General features: G+C 48.7%; 1 long non-coding RNA gene across 1 annotated transcript; it reads right to left on the bottom strand.

Moving 5' to 3' along the window:
* Nucleotides 1-1089: 1089 nt before the first annotated feature.
* LOC123481389 lies at nucleotides 1090-2259 on the bottom strand. The gene is made up of 3 exons (XR_006657080.1): nucleotides 2192-2259; nucleotides 1651-1762; nucleotides 1090-1123 (listed from the first exon to the last, which is right to left on the bottom strand). It is a non-coding gene; the product is annotated as an uncharacterized LOC123481389 (long non-coding RNA).
* Nucleotides 2260-5746: the final 3487 nt, after the last annotated feature.

Below are 5746 nucleotides of genomic sequence, written 5' to 3'. Positions count from 1 at the left end.
CTGAGTGCTGGTGCTATCTTGTTTTGGACACTATGTATGTGCATGTCATATTCCCAAAAGTCGAATCCTGATAAGCTCATAGAGCATTCCAATTAATGGAGCATTCTGAAAATAAAATGACAGCGGGTGTGTCAAGTAAGATGAATGAGTGTGTAATCAGCGGAGTAGGACTGGTCCTGATTTAGCCCAGGAATGACAAGGAAGACCAGAGCGTCTCTGAGGATTTCATACCTGCCAACTTTTCAAAAAACCTTGGAGTGAGATTTTGTCCTGGGTCCGCCTGGGTCCTGCAGTCGGTAAAAAGCAATTGCACTGCCTGCGTCTCAGAACTGCGCCCGCCTTGATCTCATGAGGTTATCGTTGGCCACGTGTGCATGACGTCAGAGAAAGTCGGGATCAAGTCGGACACAAATCTAACCAGCATGCATTGGGCGGTGATCGCCGGTGATCGATTCTGCGCAGACCTGGCTCATCTCAAATGAGCCTCTTGTCTATGATCTGTCGGCATGGTTATACTGGCCTGTGGCCGCCTTGGAGGCCTTGATGATATCGGAGGGGGGCTCCCATTTGAAGCAGGGCTCCAGATTGGCCATCTTTATGGTCATCATTGAGGACAGGGTGCCATCCAATGCTAGGCTGTTTCTTCTCTTGGTTTTGTTCAGTCCCACAACTGAAAACACCCTCTCAGCATCTGCGTTTGCATGGGGCAACACCAGGACAAGCTTGGCGACGGCAGCAAGCCTCTCGAATTCTTTGGCTCCTGTCACCAATGGAAAATGCACCAAAACACAAACATACCTTGATTTTTGATTGATTAATACTGTAAGTATACTGTAGGTTGATCCATTAACAAAGTTTAGATCAAAACATGCATAATTTGCAACATGCATGACACATATATGCATGCAACAATTTTAAGCAACAGATGTAGCCAAGCCACACCTGCCAAAAGGAAAGACAAAAATGTTTTACCTTATGCTTCCGGGTTGCCATTTCAGCCCAGAAGCTTTCCATTTCAGTTTCGTCCTGCAGGGATATCATTGGCATGGTCTGATAATTTAGAAACTCCTCACCCAGAAGGTCATGCTCCTCTGGCCCATGGTATGGGAGGAGATGGGGAAACCTATTTATGAAAGTAGAGTTACAAGTTGTTACGTTTTAGGTATATAGTCATCAACCAGCAGCAGTTCATACAGATCTTTGAGGAGAAGCCACATAAGAATATCTCATGTGCAGTTTAGGAGTGAACACACCTCATCATAAAACACAGGGTATTTTAGCTAAGATGATAGACAATAATTAGAGAAAAAAAACTAAACTTTCAACAAAGTACAGGACATCTTCGATGTCACTTTCAGCCCTCTGCCGTACATCTACAAATTGTGCGTGCTTGATCAGTGGCTCTTCCAGTGGCAGCTTCTTAAGTGCATAGTCCACAGCACTTGTCAGGAAACACAACACAGCTTCATGGAATGAATCCACCTGCTGTGGTGTGATGTCACCCTCGTCGAGTAATCTGTTAAGTTTAGCCCTGGTTGTGAACCTAATGTTCAACTTTCTTCCTGTCACAGATACAGCATATTGGTATAAGGTACAAGGCTAAATATCACATATCACAGTGTTTGATCATAATAATAGTCAAATACTAACCTGGTAAATGGTTTGCCTTTTCTTTAAAGGCAATTTCACAAGGCACCTCATGGCACTGCAGAGCTGCTGGAACCATAAACTTGGAACATAGCTTGCGTACAAATTTCACCATCTATAACAGACATTTACAAAAATAGTAGGTGAAACCTGTTTTAGAGGATCCCTGCAGATATCAGCAAGAAACACAGAATGGAAAAAAACTGCAAAATCCAATCCCACCTCATCATGTAACAAAAATATTGATGACTGCTTTCTCTGAAGCAGCGAGTTGAAAGAAGTGAAAGTTGGTACGGTGGCTTGGAAGAACAGCAGGTACACTTCTGTCATGGGGTCAGTGAATGTCTGCACAAGTCTACTTCTATTGCACACATTTCCTGTATTTATGTTAAATTCTTTGGAATACATCTTACCTGTTTGAAATCAGCTGCGTTTACATTCACCACACTAAATCATGTTCACACGCACAAACAAATAATTTCTTTCAAGATTTAAAGTTTAAGAGAGTGAGTACTCAATTGGACGATATTTCATTGTTACATACCTAGTCTCAGCTCAGCTTTTTATCAGACTTCTTGATGTAGTGACCGTTTCTTCTCCTGTTGTCTTTAGCCGCAATAGTATCTCTTCTTCTGTCGCTAGCTTTGGGGTGCAGCGCATTTGGTTCAGTGGCGCTCATCAGCGCCATCTACCGTCGGGGAGTTTGAAAAAAGGAACGAACGAGTCTCGGCCGATTTTTTTTTGCGTGAGAAATTGGATGTGTGGCGTGAGTGCGTGGGAAAACAGGCAAAAACGTGTGTCACACGGCGAAAGCGTGAGAGTTGGCAGCTCTGGGATTTATATTTTGGGCCAAAGAGTCCTATTGAGGATGAATTAGTCATCATGGCCTGGGTCGACTGCATCCACAAAAAACGTTGGGTATCCTCATTTCATGAATGCCTACTTAAGAAACTTCACTTTTTACTTTAAATGTAACATTTCACTGCTAAATTGTACTGTGCTCTCGATTCTTGTGGTCTTTTAATTTAATTTTTCAAGGTTTTCGTGAAGAGAATGATGCTCTACTCTCTTGACATTTATTGTGAAATTATTTGTTGTCTAAATCAGTAGAGAGGAAAGTCTATATAGTTTAGAGAGAATATCTGGGAACAGCGTAATAAGGGTTATGTGTATTGAGATAAGGGTTATGTGTATTGAGCTGAAGGCAAGCAGCCTTCGTCAAATATATGAGTCATTCTCACCATGGCAAGTTCAAGTTTCTACTGTTCTGACATGGGGCGGTAGAAAAGCACTGAGACGAGGGGAAATAAAAGAGTGAGTGGCTAATTATCATCATCGTCTGGCTAATCAACAGTCCAAAGCTAAAATGGATGATCACTCCCAGATGAAAACATGCCACCAGTATTAATTTGGTTGCACGTTGAATAGTGATCTTTCATGGAGTTGTAACTTGTCATTAGTTTTTTCAGAGCTTGGCTTAAATGATGATTTTATGGAAATGTAATATCATAACATACGGTATAATTTTGTCGATGGAGCAACTTCTCCTCAAAGTGCATTCACCCAAATCAAGAAGGATACAATGCAAGACATTCAGCTCAGGAGCAGAATTGTATAAGCGCTGGAGGTGAAAAAGGTACAGTGATTCAAGGAAAATAAATATCATTCTCAAGTGAAATTGATGGTCTAGGTTGAAAACACTTGAGAATACTTTAAATTACCATTGGGTTTAACCAATTGTTGCTTTTACGTTCAGCTAGTGTTAGTTGAGATAAGGATGACAGCAAATAAAGTATGTAAAACAATAACTCTACATTTGCTCCAAGTTTAAGTGGCAAACATTGGAATCAACCTCAAACCATACTATTTGAAGCCAAATAAAATTATCCTCTTGTATTCCTACACTCATTTGTTAATCTCTTAAGGATCGGACCCTTTTTTTCAAATTTCGCCTAAAATGATATACCCAAATGTCACGAACGGTCAGACCAAGGTGCAGCATGAAAAGCGTACATGTTTATTAAACTCAATAAACATAAACAAAACAAGAAACAACGTAACGTGAAGTCCTCAGGCTATACACATACAAGCCTAACACGGAACAAGATCCCACAACTAAGGTAGGCAAACAGGCTACTTAAGTATGATCCCCAATCAGAGACAACGAGCGACAGCTGTCTCTGATTGGGAATCACACCCGGCCAAACATAGACACACAAGCTAGAACTGAAACATAGAAATAGACTAACTAGAACGTAAACATAGAATATATAACATAGAAACTCACGCCCTGACCAAACCAACTAAAGACAACAGGCCTCTCACGGCCAGGGCGTGACAGTACCCCTCCCAAAGGTGCGTACTCCGGCCGCACCAACCTGACTCATTAGGGGAGGGTCCGGGTGGGCTTTCAGCCTCGGAGGCGGATCCGGCTCCGGGCTTGACGACCTCCTCCTCCCCGTTGCGCCCGAGGTCTGGTCTGGACCTCGGCGCGATGCTTCCCCTCTCCTTCCTCCCACGATGCAAGCCCTGTCTGGACCCTGGTGTGGGAGACTCCGAACCTGGAGAGGGGCGGACGTCTGGGCCTGGATCGGCAATCCTCCCGCGATGCACCAAGCCCTGTCTGGACCCTGGTGTGGGAGACCCCGAACCTGGAGAGGTGCTGACGTCTGGACCTGGATCGGCAATCCCCCCACGATGCACCAAGCCCTGTCTGGACCCTGGTGTGGGAGACCCCGAACCTGGAGAGGGGCTGACGTCTGGGCCTGGATCGGCAATCCCCCCACGATGCACCAAGCCCTGTCTGGACCCTGGTGTGGGAGGCCCCGACCCTGGGGAGGGGCTGACTTCTGGGTCTGGAGTGGAGCCGCTGACCAGAGCTGAACTGGACCCCGGTGGAGCAGACTGCTCTGACTCTGGAGTGGAGCCGCTGACCGTTGCTGGACCAGGCACCGGTGGAACAGGCCGGGCCGGACTGGGGACACGCACCACTGGTCTGGTGCGAGGAGCAGGAACGGGCCAGGCCGGACTGGAGACACGCACCACAGGTCTGGTGCGAGGAGCAGGAACGGGCCGGGCCGGACTGGAGACCCGCACCACAGGTCTGGTGCGAGGAGCAGGAACGGGCCGGGCCGGACTGGAGACGCACACCACTGATTTGGTGCGAGGAGCTGGCACGGGCCGTACCGGACTGGATACGCGCACCACTGGTTTGGTGCGGGGAGCAGGTACGGGGCGTACCGGGCTGGCGACAGACACCACTGGTTTGGTGCGAGGAGCTGGCACGGGCCGTACCGGACTGGATACGCGCACCTCTGGTTTGGTGCGGGGAGCAGGTACGGGGCGTACCGGGCTGGCGACACGCACCCCTGGTTTGGTGAGGGGAGCAGGTACGGGCCTTACCGAACTAGACTGCTCTGGCTCCGGAGTGGAGCAGCTGACCGGAGCTGGATCAGGCACCGGTGGAACGGATTTCTCTGGCTCCGGAGTGGATCCGCTGACCGGAGCTGGACTGCACCCCGGTGGAGCGGAATGCTCTGACTCCGGAATGGAGCCGCTGACCGGAGCTGGACTGGGCACCGGTGGAGCGGACTGCTCTGTCTCCGGAATGGAGCCGCTGACCGGAGCTGGATCAGGCACCGGTGGAGCGGACTGCTCTGGCTCCAGAGTGGATCTGCTGACCGGAGCTGGACTAGGCACCGGTGGAGCGGATTGCTATAGCTCCAGAGTGGCGCAACCGACCGGAGCTGGATCAGGCACCGGTGGAGCGAATTGCTCTGGCTCCGGAGTGGAGCAAACTTCCGGACCCGTATCCATCCCCATCTCTGGAGCAGGACTAAATGCCGTGCCCAGCCTGGGCACCGATGCAGAGGAAAATTCCAGCCCTGTAATAGGACTGGTTGCCGGCCCCAAACTGGACACCGACACGTTTAGAAGCTCCCTGCAGGGGACCGTCGCTGGAGGTCGGGTGAGTTGTGTGGTTGGAGGAGGTGTAGAAACGCCACCTCTCTCCCATCGCTCCAATGTACTCACCACGCGCACCATTGCGCTGCCAAGCGCCTGGATCCTGCTCGGATACGTTCCTCCCAAGATTCGGACG

Source organism: Coregonus clupeaformis, chromosome 19, assembly GCF_020615455.1.
Source record: "Coregonus clupeaformis isolate EN_2021a chromosome 19, ASM2061545v1, whole genome shotgun sequence".
NCBI lineage: Eukaryota > Metazoa > Chordata > Actinopteri > Salmoniformes > Salmonidae > Coregonus > Coregonus clupeaformis.
This window is presented reverse-complemented; position numbering and strand designations above follow the sequence as displayed.